The 15777-nt window shown below is 38.7% G+C and overlaps 1 protein-coding gene and 1 pseudogene across 2 annotated transcripts in view; one reads left to right on the top strand and one right to left on the bottom strand.

Annotated features, from left to right (window-relative positions):
- The window catches only part of LOC144562700 (putative disease resistance protein RGA3), a 55210-nt gene that overhangs the window by 31275 nt on the left and 8158 nt on the right, over positions 1 to 15777 (top strand). The window lies entirely within an intron of this gene.
- Positions 8889 to 10871, bottom strand: LOC144563566 (uncharacterized; annotated as a pseudogene).

Below are 15777 nucleotides of genomic sequence, written 5' to 3'. Positions count from 1 at the left end.
ATTCTCGAGCACTGCCATTCATCCGCCTATGGCGGACATGCCTCGTTCTCCAAAACGGCCGCCAAGGTTTTACAATGTGGTTTCTTCTGGCCATCTATCTTTAAGGACGCGAAAACCTTGGTGATGTCATGTGACAAGTGTCAACGCACTGGGAACATCACTAATCGCAATGAGATGCCTCTCAACTCCATTCTTGAGGTCGAAGTCTTCGACGTGTGGGGCATAGATTTCATGGGACCATTTCCAGCTTCATGTGGAAATGAGTACATTCTAGTTGCGGTTGACTACGTTTCAAAATGGGTCGAGGCAGTGGCCTGTCGAAGAGCTGACTCAGGCGCGGTGAAGCGATTATTCAATGATGTCATCTTTCCTCGTTTTGGAGTGCCAAGAGCTGTCATCAGCGATGGAGGGAAGCATTTCATAAACCGTCAATTCAACAATCTCCTGCAGCGACATGGAGTGACGCACAAGGTCTCCACCTCTTACCATCCTCAGTCGAACGGCCAAGCTGAAATCTCCAACAGGGAAATCAAATCTATCTTGGAGAAGACCGTGGCAAGAACAAGGAAGGATTGGTCTTTGAAATTGAGTGACGCGCTCTGGGCCTACCGTACAGCATTCAAAACACCGATTGGGATGAGCCCTTTCAAGCTGGTGTATGGAAAGCCGTGTCATCTGCCAGTTGAGATTGAGCACAAAGCGTTCTGGGCCACTCGTGCTATCAACATGGACTTGTTAGCAGCTGGAGAGAAGCGTATCCTCGATTTGCACGAATTGGAAGAGATGCGTCAGCACTCATACGAGAATGCGAGGATCTACAAAGACAAAACCAAACGAATTCATGACAAGCGCATCATGTCTCGCGACTTCAAGGAAGGCGATCTGGTCCTCTTGTTCAATTCCAGGTTACGACTCTTTCCTGGGAAATTGAAAACCAGATGGTCAGGTCCGTTTGTGGTACGAAGGGTGCACCATTTCGGCGCAATTGAAATTGGGAATGACACATGTGGGGATTTCAAAGTGAACGGTCAGCGTCTCAAGCACTATGTGGCAGATCATGATTATCAGGAGCGGGTTGTTCAAGACCTCTCTGATCCCGTCTCACCGGAGGATTAGCACAAAGAAGGTCGAGCTTGAGACCTGAAACAAGCGCTTCTTGGGAGGCAACCCAAGCCTTTTCAGTTTACTTTTAGTTAGATTAGTTAGCTATTTTTCCTTTCTACCGAAAAGAATTACCAACTTCCACTTGATGCGACTCGCATCATCTCCGATGCGACTTGCATCACTCGATGCGACTCGCATCCCACATGATGCGACTCGCATCAATGCGAACAGACGCAGCATCAGAAGGGGTGCGCCCAAACGACGCGAGTCTCACCATATAACCCTCACCCGCACCTCTCCTGTTCCTTTCTTCTTCCTCTGCCCAGCGAACCCCACCTCCCCTTCTTCTTGTTCTTCTTCGTTGCGACTCGAATCACCTCCGTGCGAGCCTCAACGAAACCCTCCACCGAAACCCTAAACCCTTCTTCTCCTACCCGTCGGTCTTCACCACCTCTTCACCGATCAACTCTCCATCCACCCCTGCCGAAACACCTACTCCTCACCCTTTTCTCCATCGCCCTCTCCACTCACGATCAAAACCCTCTCCTTCCTTCTTTTTCCGCCTCTGCTGGATCGTCCCTGCCACCAGGTACCAGTCAGTGCGACTCGCATCACTCCCAGTGCGACTCGCATCATCTCAAGGCGACTCGCATCAACAACAGTGCGACTCGCATCACAGCCATGTCAGATGCACCAGATTTTCCCACATTCAACGAGCGTCGCACCAAGCATAACTTTGAGCGACGTCAAGCCGAGCTTCGCCAACAGAGGGATCTCCGTATCCAACAGGGGATACCGGACCCTACTCCCTCTCCTTCAGAGTCTGAGGACCAAGACTGGTCTCAGCTAGGCGCCAGTTCAGCTCGCACCAGTGGTAACTCCTCTCACTCTTCTTCTTCTCATTCTTCTCAGTCTTCCTATCACCCTTCTCCCGCACAAGCAGGGGCTGGGTTGGGCACTATAGAGTACAACTCTGATGACTCTGACCCCATCTCGGGTAGGGAAACCCCCCGAGCAGCAGACTACCCAGCCCCTCACTTCACTCTCTCCAGCCATGGTATGCTGGAACGCTTTCTCTACCTCAGGCAGCGCACTTATGAGAACACGCGCCGAGTCGATTTCGACACTTTGGATGCCTTTGGGGTTCGCGAGGAATTCCTTCGTCTCACTGGAAGGATCGGGTTCACTCCCGCCTTCTGGGCAATCGAGCGTAACTGCTACACCGAGCTTACCCTCGAGTTCCTCTCCTCTCTCAAGCTGCGTCAGGATGTGCATGGCTACTACTACATCAAGTTCCAGATGCTCAACCAGACGCACCGGCTCACTCTGGTCCGACTCCGTGAGTGGTTCGGATTTGACAGCGACCCCGATACCGATTTCCTTGACCATCGCGTGGGGTTCGACAAGGCTCATTTCTGGCGTCTGATCTCTGGGATGATGAGTGCCACCAGTGCCCAGTACCGCAGCATTGCCATCTCTCACCCGGTACTGCGGTGCATCCAGCGCACCATCGGCTGCTCTATCTTCGCACGCGGGGAGACTGCAGCCCGAGTCAATGAGGAGGACCTTTGCCTTATGGACCACATGCTCCGTCCTGAGGCTGAGTTGGTGCGACCGGACCTGATGTTGTTCATGGTCCGTCACTGGGTGGATCTCCAGCGCAACACGAAGGTGGGTGGCGCTGTTCGCATTGGCGCCTATGTCACCCTGATCGCTGACAGGCTTGGCGTCTCGACCGCAGGCCTCACTCTCTCTACTGGCCATCTCACCCTGGATGCCAGGGCATACGAGCGGGCGACTTTTCTAAAGATTGAGCGCGGTCCTGCTGGCCACAGTTCTCGGTACTTCTGGGCTCTGAAGGGTCATGGCTTGCATCTGATGCCTCTCCGCCTTGCACCCTTGTCTTTCGATGATGAGAGCACCTGGTTTTTCACCGAGCCCCTGCCAGACGAGCCGGCGCCACCTTCTCCTCCTATCCAGCCCACTTCTCCAGTCCATGATGACGTCGCCATGCCAGATGTCCCTCTCTCTCCTGCCCACCCTTACACTTCTCCTATGCACTTCCATGATTCCACATTCCAGGCAGCCACATCTCCCTTCCAGGCAGGCACATCTACCTATCATGCTGGCCCCTCCACTTCATATGCTGGTCCTTCCTATCCACCACCAGTTCCCTCACCCACTATCCAGGATATCTACAGCCTCGTCTATGACATGAGGTCTGAGCAGGGTGCCATTCTCTACGACTTACAGCGCAGAGTGGGTGACATTGAGGATGTTTTGCGCGATTGGAGGTTCGACCCCTCCGATGACTGAGCAGGTTTGTTTTTCTTCTCCCCTTCCTTTTGCTTTATCCTAGAGTCTTGAAGCATTGAGGACAATGCTCAGACTAAGCTTGGGGGGGTGACTTTAGGATTTTTAGGATTTATTCGTTCTTACTTAGATCATGTTTACTTGTTTATTGCATTTTTAGGTAGGAATTTGTGTGATTGTGTAAATTGGAAACTTTTTGAATAATTGTTGGTGTTGATCAGGATGACCCTAGGAGATTCGAACTATCCCATAATTGACCAACAAACTGATGAGGACGAATGTTTTGACCATTTGTAATGATGAAAACTTGAAATGTATTGAGAAACTCATTTAGAAATTGACTTGTGCCTTCTCAAATATGGAAATGGGGGTTATTGATAAAGAAAGTTTGGGATATCATTTGGTATGAATGAATATCAAAGGATGTGTGTATTCATGATATGTGCAAAAGAATAAAAATATAATAATAGATGGAGAAACCAAGAGTACTGGCAATAAGTCCTTTTTAGGGCGCCTTTGAGCTCATCTCCTAAATAAAACAAAAAAAAAATATATAAAAAAAAAAAAAAGAGAAGAAACGAAAAGACGGAGAACATAAGAGTACTGGCAATAAGTCCTTTTAGGGCGCCTTTGAGCTCGTCTCCCACTTAGAAAAAAAAAGAGAAGAAAATTTTGCACATATCAACACGCGAAGTCTGCAACTTTCTGACCTAAGCTTGTTCCAAGCTTGGGGGGGTTAAAAAGGGAAAATCTCCACAAATGAGGACAATAGTTAAATAGATAAATGATAACTTGATTGATTCAAGTGCTCAGCTTTACAAGTATTCAAATATTTCAGAATTTGAAGTTTGGTTGGTCGATTTGTGTGGAGAATCAAGGTTAATTAGGAAAGTCCAAGTTATACCAACATGATTTTTAAAGTTCCCAATTGAAACAACTCATATAAATTCTTGCATTTAGGAAATTTGCATTTAGAGTCCAAACCGGTACCAATTTTTAGATTTCTGCTTGAGGACAAGCAAAGGTTAAGCTTGGGGGAATTTGTTATCACATTATTAGACCTATCATTTCGACTTGTTTCCATATGAAAATCTATGTTTTGAACCAATAAAAGGTGCCTTTTACATTGAACATCCATAGAATGTGGTACTGCTAAGTTTTGGTTCTTACTTTGCAGGAATCAAGCGAAATTGGGCAAAATCAGGCAATTGGCAGACTTCAGGAAGCTCTGATGCGAGTCGCATTCATCTGGTGCGAGTCGCATCCAAGCCCAAAGCGACCTGCGATGCGACCCTCACTGCTCTCTCTTGAAGACCATCTGATGCGAGTCGCATCCACCTGATGCGAGTCGCATCAACTGTTGCCGCCCAGTTCAAATTAAATCTGACAAGCCCAAAGTCAACTCTGTTGCCTATATAAGGAGGTCCTATGCCAGAATTGAGGAGGCTTTTTCCCCCTCTACATTCCAGAACACAAAAAGAGCGAAGATCAAGAGAGAAGAAGGAGATTGGAGCTTGCTTGAAGAAGAGGAGAAGAAGAGAAGATTGCAAGATCCTCTCCAATCCACCTTGGATCTTCGAGCTCCATTATGATCTGCCTATTCTCTCTCTCTTTCATGTTTACTTTTGTTATGCTTGAGTAGATCCCTGTTTCTTAGGGTTAAGATGTAATCTCCAAACCTTTTCTTTGAGTTGAATGATGTTTTGATCTAATGTTGAACTTGTGTGATTGTTGTTTGAGTATTCATTGTTTGCTTGATTGTGATTTCTTGATTGATTCTTGATTGTCTACTGTTAGATGTCTATAGCATCTCTTCTAGTAATTAGGCCTTGATGTATCTTGCAATTGTAATTGAGCACTTGAAGTAGATCTAAGATCAATAGTAACCGAGAGGTGAAATTTCTATTATCGAGAGGTTATAGATACTTCTAGTTAACCAGACAATCAATCTAGGTTAGATACCAGTAGGCGAGAGCCACAGGTCGAAGCCTCGCACAAGAAATCAACTTAGATACGAACTCATGTCAGCTCTGCTCGAGGGCCATGCGACCCGCATCAGAGATGATGCGAGTCGCATCACACAGGTCGCATCAGAGATGATGCGAGTTGTATGATAGGTCCAGAGAAGGAAAAGTTTGGAGATGAAGTCTGAAACCCTAAGAACACATGTTATAATTGATTCAAAACCAAATCTTTTAATCGCTTTCATTTACCTTTAATTGAATTGTCTTTTGAAATTTAGAAATTGAAACAAATCAAACCCAATTCTTCAAACTTCTAGTACCTAACTTGGATTTGTGAAAGTCTAGAATTGAGTTTAACCGTCCCTGAGGATCGATACCTTATTTTACTACACGGATAGGATTGTACACTTGCAATCCTAGACGTGAGTGGATTCAAGGTTTAAAACAAGTACAATTAGTTGTATTTGGAACTTTGTAAGCACACTCTGAGAAGCGAACACAAATAAATCATGCATGTACATTAACTATGCAAATAAATAAATCATTCAACAATTAGTACATGCATGTACACTAAAAAAAACTACATGCACATAAACCATGCATCTACATAAACTATGCAAATAAATAAATCATTCAATAATTAGTACATGCATGTACACTAAAAAAATATACATGCACATAAACCATACATCTACATAAACCATAAATAAATAATTCAAAAATTACTACATTCATCTACACTAAAAAAAACTACATGCATCTACACTAAAAAAAATTACATGCACATAAACCATGCATCTACATAAAACATGCAAATAAATAAATCATCCAACAATTACTACATGCATACTGAAAAAACCTACATGCAAATAAATTATTACATAAACTATTTTTTTATACTTCAATCACAACATAAACCATTTATACTAATAAAAAAAATACACATAAACTATTTATACTACAAAAAGAAAAAATTATACATAAACCATTTATTTATACTACAATTACTACATAAACCACAAATAAATAATTCAAATATTACTACATTCATCTACACTAAAAAAAACTACATGCATCTACACTAAAAAAAACTACATGCACATAAACCATGCATCTACATAAAACATGCAAATAAATAAATCATCAAACAATTACTACATGCATACTAAAAAAACATACATGCAAATAAATTACACATAAACTATTTATACTACAAAAAGAAAAAATTATACATAAACTATTTATTTATACTACATAAACCATTTATACTACATAAATAATTTATTCTACTCATTTATTCATAATTGCGGATTATTTATCAAAAATAAAAGAATTAAACACATACCTAACGAAATTTGTAGATCTGAAGCTCTTTTTGTTCCTCTTTCAAAAATATACAAACTTATGTAATTAAAATAAAAATCACTCTAATTATGGGAGTACAAAAAAAATTTTAGATGATGGAAGGAAGGAAGAAAGAAAAGGGAAGAAAAAAATGGGGAAGGGATGCGTGAGGAAGAAGGCCACGGTCTCGGGTAGGGAAAAAGAAAAATGAAGACCGGACCGTGGGAACCCCACGGTCTTGAGTTTATTTTGGGTAGACCGTTACCTTCCCACGGTCTTGAGAATTGAATTTGTTAAGACCGTTAGCTTTCCAAGGTCTTGAATTTTTTTTCAGATTTTATGTGGCAATTTTCGTGCAAGTGTGGAGAAATCAAAAAAAAAATTGCAAGACCGTGAGGACCACACGGTCTGGAAAAAAAAATCATAGACCGTGGTGTTCCCACGGTTCTTATGGTTTTCGAAAAAAAAATTAATCATATCGGTTCCCTAAGAATTCTTTTTTTTAATTATGGTTTATGAAAAAAATTCCAGAAAAAAGCTTTCTTCCCTGATAACTGACAAGGACAAAAAAAATACTTTTCAACACAGTGAGTCACCCCAGTCCCCGCTCCGTTTCTTACGACTGTCTATGTCTGACATTTAGAAATACATCCAAAATTGATACGCGTCAAAGTAGGGGTGTAAACGGTCAGATACAGATCGGATAGTGATTTTACCGTATCTGTATCTATTATAATTTTTCGAATACGGATAGTCTCAGATACGGATATGGATCAGATATCGGACGGATACGAATATTTTTCATAATTAGCTTGTTGGTTACAAAATATATATTATATTATTAAAATATTTGTCACTAATTATATCATGGATCCTGATAACAATTCCCGCAACTTTATCCCCGCAAAAAACCCCGCACAAACTGCCAAAAATATCATGGGGGGACCGCTCAATCATTAATAAGCATTTAGTAAAATGTTAGTATTTAACTTGAAGTATCAAAGTATTTATTTTGAATTTTCAAAGTATTAATCTCTCTGCAATGATCTCTATTTGTGAAAGAATAAATCAATTCATTAGTTGTCCCCGCACAAAATTTACTTTTTTTTTAATCGTCCTCGCACAATTGGGGACCATTAAATAAACAATCCCCTCATAAATACTTGTCAGTTATCACCGCACAAAATTTCTTTTTTTTTTCGAATTGTGCCCGCACAACTGGGGACCATTAAATAAACAATCTCTTCACCCAATGATAAATACTTCTCAGACATAATGATAAATATTTTATGTTACATGAATAAATACTTTATGTTACAAGGATAAATACTTCTCAGACATAATTGCAACTTTCAGTAAAACATCAATGATAAATATTTCTCAGACATAATGATAAATACTTTATGTTACATAGATAAATACTTTATGTTAATGGGTAAATACTTCTCAGATATAATTGCAATTTTAGTAAAACATCAATGATAAATACTTTAAGTTACATGAATAAATACTTTATATTACATGGATAAATACTTCTCAGATATAATTGTAATTTTTAGTAAAACATATGTCAAAGACAATGATAAATATTTTCTTGAACTTGTTAATAAGTAATGTTTAATCAAATCAAAGTATTATCATGTCAGAGACAATGATAAATACTTCTCAGACATTGTGATAAATACTTTCTTAAACATCAATAAACAGATAAACATTTAGTAGCAGATATTGTTATTAAAGGAAAGTATAATTAATGCGGGGATTGTTATTAGAGGACAATGTTGGTCTCAAAGGCACCTAGAGGGGGGGGGGGGGGGGTGAATAGGCATTTTTATATTTTTGGTCTAAGTTATAATATTATAGCGTGTCTATAAGGTATTCTTGGCGGAAACTATAATAACTTTGTCATAAACTAAATGTAAAGTAAATAAAGTAAATAATAGAGTTTAGAGACACATGACACGAGAGTTGTTTACGGAGTTCGGCACTAATGCCTACGTCTCCGGGACTCGCGACCTTCTAGATGGCGCGTCTTTCTTTACCCAATGAGAAAGGAGTACAAGGTGGAACCAGTGAGCCCTTACAATTCTTCTAGGAAGTCACACGGCCCTAACAACACAATCCGAGTCGCAAGGGCTTCAAGCAGGAGCGGATCCAGGATTTTAGTCAGGGGTAGGCACAAAACACTAATAAGAGCTCAATTTTTTTTTTACCATATAATCTCATGAGCTAAAGTACAAAATGCTAACAAGACTATAAAATAAAAAAATAGTATTGTTTTACATATAAAAAAAATATATAATAGTACATATCTAGTCAAATCAAGTTGATGACGATGAACCAAGGTTGCCTGTGCCGTTCTTCATATGTTGAAATCTTTGCATAATTCTTTCATTATTAACACCCTTGAACAAATCCCTCTCAATATAAGTAACCAAACAATCATTCAACCATTGATCTCCCATGCTATTTCTTGAGTCGTTTTTCACCACATTCATTGCCGAAAATACCCTTTCAATACTAGCGGTAGCCACCGGCAATATCAATGTCAATTTCACTAATTTGTAAATCAAGGGATAAATAACATGTTTTTTCTTTTCCACAAGTTTTTGAGAAAGTTCAACTAATCCCCTTAACTCCAAAAAATCACTATTGTTTTTCAAATCCAAATGATAATTCTCCAATTGATTTTCTAGAGTACCAAGCTCCCATTGGTTGAAATTCGAGGGATAGAATTGAGCAAGTTTAAGCAACTTGTCTTTTTAAATGAAGAAAAAGAATCATTTGGGGTCTAAACATGACATACACATAAGAAGTTCGGTAGTTGTTTCTGTGAATCTATCATTAAGCTCTTGTAATTGCATATCAATAACCGTGTTAAACATTTCCACACGATAGTAATGCAAATTATTAAATCCCGTTGGTCGACGCCGTGATATACAGGGACAGATACCCTCCATGTCCGGAATTTCAATACCATGTTTCTCACAAAATGCACACACTTCTTGGAATAACAATCCCCATTTCCTATCCCTCATTTGTTGCAACCGAAATTTAGCGGTTCTCACCAAACACATAGCATTAACCACATCTTGATTTTTACGTTGCAAGGCTTGCGATAAATCATTGGTGATGCCTAATAAATTTCTCATGAGATGACAATTAAACACAAAATCAAAAGAGCGCATTGTTTCCAATAGTCCAATTGTCTCTCCTCGATGTTCATCATTTACCTCCTCCAATTTTACTTCCTCAATGACATCTATTGTGGCTGAAAATAATATAATCAAACTATTTAAAGTTTTGTAATGAGAACTCCATCGAGTGTCACATGGACGTGCAAGACTCATTTCTTGGTTCAAACCTTTTCCAATTACAATCTCATCATTTGAAAGAGCTTCCACAATTTTCTCTAATTGTTTCTCACGTAATTGATCACGCCTTTTATAAGATGCACAAACAACATTAAGAATAGTAGAAACAATTTGAAATAAACGCCAAACCTTATTATGTTTCTTGGCCACCGCAACAAGAGTTAGTTGAAGTTGATGTGCAAAGCAATGCACATAGTATGCAGACCCGTTTTCCCACATGATTAATGTTTTGAGCCCATTGAACTCCCCTCGCATATTACTAGCTCCATCATACCCTTGGCTACGTAATCTAGAAAATGTTAGACCGTACTTACCAAATAAACTCTCAAGTGCCGTTTTCAATTGGAGAGATGTAGTGTTGGGAACATGAACAATACCTAGAAACCGTTCAACAACATAACCTCCTTTATTCACAAATCGAATCACAACTGCCATTTGCTCTTTGACTGAGACATCCCTTGACTCGTCAACCAAAACAGAGAACCATTCATCTCCTAGCTCTGCAATTACCTCCTTAATTGTCTCCTCTGCACAAGCATTCACTATCTCATTTTGGATTGATGATGCGATCAACTTTAGGTTTTGAGGACACTTGTCCAAAATCACCTTATCTATTTCTTTATTATGATCTCCTAAAAATCTCATAAACTCAAGAAAAATTTCCTTGATTGTTAGAGCTTTCAGACTCGTCATGCCCGCGAAATGCCAAACCTTGCCTCAAAAGAAGTCGAATTGTATCTACAATAGCATTTAGTTGTATTCGATAATCCATATATTCTTTAACACTATGTCTATCTAACACAGTTTGAATGCTTTGATTTTGATTCATCAAAGTCATACACATCCTATATGCTTGGTTGTGCAAACTATTTGAATCACCGATATGTTCGTCAAACCCTTTCTTTGATTTCCAATTTCTATAACCCTCTCCAACAAAAACGGTCCTTCCACCTGAACCAACATAATTCGGTCTAAATAGATAACAACAAAGGCAAAATGTCGCATCTTTTTCGACGCTATATTCCAACCAAGTGTTGTATTGATTAAACCAATCTTTGTTAAATCTTCTCATCTTACCACCTATATCTCTTTGGGGAAAATTATGGTTGTAAGGTTGAAATGGTTTTTTTATTAGATAAGAACAACATACACTGTCTTGCTCATTGGGTTGTATTGAGATATTGGTGGCCTTAAACCAGGATCAGGAGGAGGTTCTTGTTCGGCACTATTAGGCTCAATTTATCTTGGTTCTTGTGAAGTTGAACCAATTGGAGACTTAGGCATAGGTTTATAGAACTTGTTCATTTTTAATACCCTAAAATGTAGAATTCAATGTCATTAATTAGATCAAGCAAACTATACCCTTTCACCAAACTATATACAATTCACAATTCAAGATTTTCAACATTTCAATTCTCAATTCAAGCACAATTTAATTTCACAGTTCATTTGAGAAATGTGTGAAATTGAGAAAGGATGTGCAAGAAAGGTTTGAAATTGAGAAGGTTATGAATTATGAAAGATATTAATTCAATTAGTCAATTCAAACTAGCAATTGAGATCTTACAAAAAAATGAAAGAGAAGGAGAAGGGTGTGCTGATGCGTCAAGAGAGCGGGTGGAGAAGGAATAGGCACGATTCTTCTCTCTAGTGGACTGGCGCGTGACAATGTGAGGCAAAGGGCGGAACTGCGGAGGCGCCGACGAGTGGTGCTGCTGCCTGGCGTGAGTTAGCGAGCACCTAGCGGAGGTCTTTTTTTTCTCAATGGTCTTTTTTTTTCGTTTGCTCTCTGGCTCTAGAGACGCAAGGGCCTTTGTTTTTTTTTTTAGGTTTTGCTCACCTCTCCTAGCAGCCAATGAGAATTAAGTGACTTTTTTTTTATTTTGTTGCAAGTAAGTCAATCAAAGCCTCAAAGCAGCGGAGCAGTATTTTATTTATTGGGCCAGCGAATCAATAAATCGGAGCAGGCCTTGTTATAATTTTATTTGGGCCAAGGTTAGGCACTGTATCTGAGCCAGGGTTAGGCACAAGAGTAAAAACGTACTGGGCCTAAAAAAATTTTCAAATCCAGGGGTAGGCAAGTGCCTACCCCTGGGCCTATGTGGATCCGCCAATGACTTCAAGGATTGCAAGGTGAGCACAAAGCTCGAAGTAGTAAATGATTCGATCATACAGGATCACTCTAGGAGTTGGTTGATTGATTGAATAAGCTTGAGATTGATTGTGTATATTGAAGTTGGAGTGCACAAGCAACAACGGTTTTCTCTAGATCTGTAAATACGAAATATTGAAGTTGGAGGTGATTAGAGTGATACTCCAAACCTTGGTACAGCTTCTATTTATAGAGAGCTGATAAAAAAGAAGTGGTGCTGACCGTTGTAACGGTACAGGGGACCGTCACAATGGTAGGTCAATCGGAGTGGTTTGGAGTATAACGATGGTCACTGTTGATAACGGTAGATGACCGTGACAATGGTTCCCACCACAAAAATCCTCTGGAAGAGTTAGCGTTCGATGATGCTAAAACTATTTTAAGCATCACAGGATTTGTACATGATTTATTTATTCCGTTATCACGGTCACTGGACCGTGACAACGGTAGGCCTTACTTAGCTATCTAGTGTTTTGTGCCTTCATGACCACATCCATGATGTTGTATTGCAGTATATTAATTCATCCTTGATGTGTAATTACTAGTCCTTCACTTGTCATGAACCTACACAGATACTCAAGAGGAAAACTATAAAATGCAATTATGTATGTTTTGCAAATCTAGTCAAACAGATAAGCCGAGGGCTCCCAAAAGCCAACATACAGTATAATTAATGCAGTGATTGTTATTAAATGACAGTATAATTTAATGTGGGGATAAATGAAAATTATGAGCGAAATAATTAGGAAGATTAATGGCAGTTAAGGAAAAAAAATGAGAGAGAGAGTACAGTGATAAATGAGGGGGGGGGGGGGACAGGGGTGAGGGGTGAGGGGAATCATATAATTATTCTTATATCATAGTATTATATTATTCAAAGGAGGGATCAAGTTACAACAAGTTACAACAACAATTTTTTACATTTTCAAAGTCCAAATCGTCGATCCAAACCGTTAGATGTGATCTCCACAATAAAATGTGCTTTAAAATCAATTTTTACATTTTTTGGAATTTTTTTACTATTTATTAAGATGGGTACAAAATTCAATGGTCTGAATTTGACTAGTTTTTGTACCCATCTTAATAAATAGTAAAAAAAATTCAAAAAATGTAAAATTTGGTCTCCAAGCATATTTTATTGTAGAGATCACATCTAACGGTTTGGATCGACGATTTGGACTTTGAAAATGTAAAAAATTGTTGTTGTAACTTGTTGTAACTCAAAAATTGTTGTAACTTGATCCATCCTCTATTATTCATCAAAATATATATCTATATACAATTTAATAAATTATTGATACAATATGCAATTTAATAAATCAATTTAAGAACATATAGTACATTTGTTATGGTTTAAAAGTGTAAACGGTCAGATACAGATAGTCAAGGGCGGACGTAGTAACACCAAATGGGGGTCAATTGACCCCCATTTATTTTCAAAATTTATGTATGCATATGTGATTTTATGTATAGTTTAGATCAAAATGTTATGGATGCAGTAAAATTGAGCCCCATTTACAGTATAAATTTTTTATATGATTGACTCTCATTCACGTTTGACCCCATAGTTCAAAGGTCTGACTTCGCCCCTGCAGATAGTTAAAAGACTTACTGCATTATTATCCGTTATAATTTTTCGGATACGGATAGTCTCGGATACGGAGATCGGATAATTTAGATAATTTTCCGAATTCGGATCCGGAAAAAATTGGATAATATCCGATCCGTTTACACCCCTACGTCAAAGACTTATTTAAGAATTTAAGACAGTCGAATAACATTCTTGTTATTTTAGATCAAATAGAAAGTAGCACGGGACTGCATGATATGAGATTAGAAAAACAGTAAGTATATATTATCCCCAATAACAGAACAATATTTTCTTTCTGAACAGTGGTATAATGCAATTCGGTAAAATTTAAGAACATAGCAGCAGTCAGCAGAGAAGGTGTCTTTTTAGAAGGGCGAAGGGACATTATGATTTATGACCGTTGTTGAATATATAATAGTAACGACTCAGACAACTGGGGATGACAGATCACAGATTGCTGAGGAACTCCGAAATCTAATACTATATATATGGATTATAAAATCAAAAGAGTGATCGAGGTTATGGTACTATGCATCGCGGAATGGTCTGTACCAGTACTACCGATTAATATTTTGTTTTTAAAATTATAATGGTCGATCCGAACCGTTTAACATAATCTCCGCTCCGTATAAACATGTACTGGTAACAATCTGGCATGTCAACTTGGGTGGGGTCGACTTCAGATTGGGTTGGATTTTTTGAATTCAAATTATTTTAATTTTTTTTGTCGTCTTAAGTCGGGTTGGTTGAGTTTGGAATTCTCCGGTTTCAGGTGATTTTCAAGTCTCGGATTCATTTGGGTGTAGGTCTGACCGGGTTAAGATCTGATTATTTTGAATCAGGTCATTTTAGTTCATGGTTCTTGGCATCTGATAGGATCAAGTTGGGTTGTCTCATGTTTGGATTCGGATCATTCGAGTTGTGTTTTGGATTTCAGGTCCTTTTGGATCATTTGAGTTCAATTCGAATCGGTTTTTAATAGTCCAGGTTCCGATTGTCTCAGGTTATGTAGAATTAATTTTTCTTATTTAAAAAATAATCCATTCGAATCAGGTTCAGATCAGAATCTGATCGAACGGGTTCTTTTTGTATATCAGATTTTGCCATCTTTGCAACGAGAATACGAGATTGACATATGGATTCAACATCGATCATTCGTGCTAATTTTATGGCTGTCTTGTACCTTGTAGAGTGTTAAATTACTGACAAATTAACAACCACAAATTCAACAATGGCATGACATTTTGATTTTGCTCACTATTTTTTCCACAGACAGCAACACAATCATAAAGATAGATCATTAATTCATTTTTATGTTGGAGACTCAGATTGACAGAGAGCATATGAGCAGATCAAGAGATACAGCCTTATGCAATGAACCAAGCGTATCCAGTAATTAGCAAGAGGCACTTTTGGATGAGTGAGTACTATGGTACTATGCATCGCAGTGACAAATTAATTATTCAGGATCGGTTCAGCGAGGTTAAAAATTCGTGATACAGGAATAATTCAGGTATAATTTAGAAATGATTCGGAATTATCTGGGTCAGAGATCTCAATTCTACAATGAAGGAAAAAATAAAAAATACCAACAAAAAATATTTTGGGAAAAATTCGGGAAAAGTCCACGGATAATTCGTAAAATTCGGGAAATGTTCGTAAAATTAGCGAGTTATTTGGGAATAATTCGGTCAACCGAATAATTCGACGTTAGTTTCGGCATCACCAAAAAATAAATTATTCGCTAATAATTCGCAAATCTTGTAACTATGCTATACATAGCACGGATTGGTATGTAATACGAATGAATATTTTTGTTTTTCAAATCCTAGCAGTCAATCCGAACCATACAACTTGATCCACATGAATATGTACTTGTAGACCAAATTTAATATTTTTTAGAATTTTTTACTATTTTTTTAAAACGATTCAGAT

This window comes from Carex rostrata, chromosome 12 (assembly GCF_964058835.1).
Source record: "Carex rostrata chromosome 12, lpCarRost1.2, whole genome shotgun sequence".
Taxonomy (NCBI): domain Eukaryota; kingdom Viridiplantae; phylum Streptophyta; class Magnoliopsida; order Poales; family Cyperaceae; genus Carex; species Carex rostrata.
Note: the sequence above shows the minus strand (reverse complement) of the source record. Positions and strands in the feature narration are given on the sequence as shown.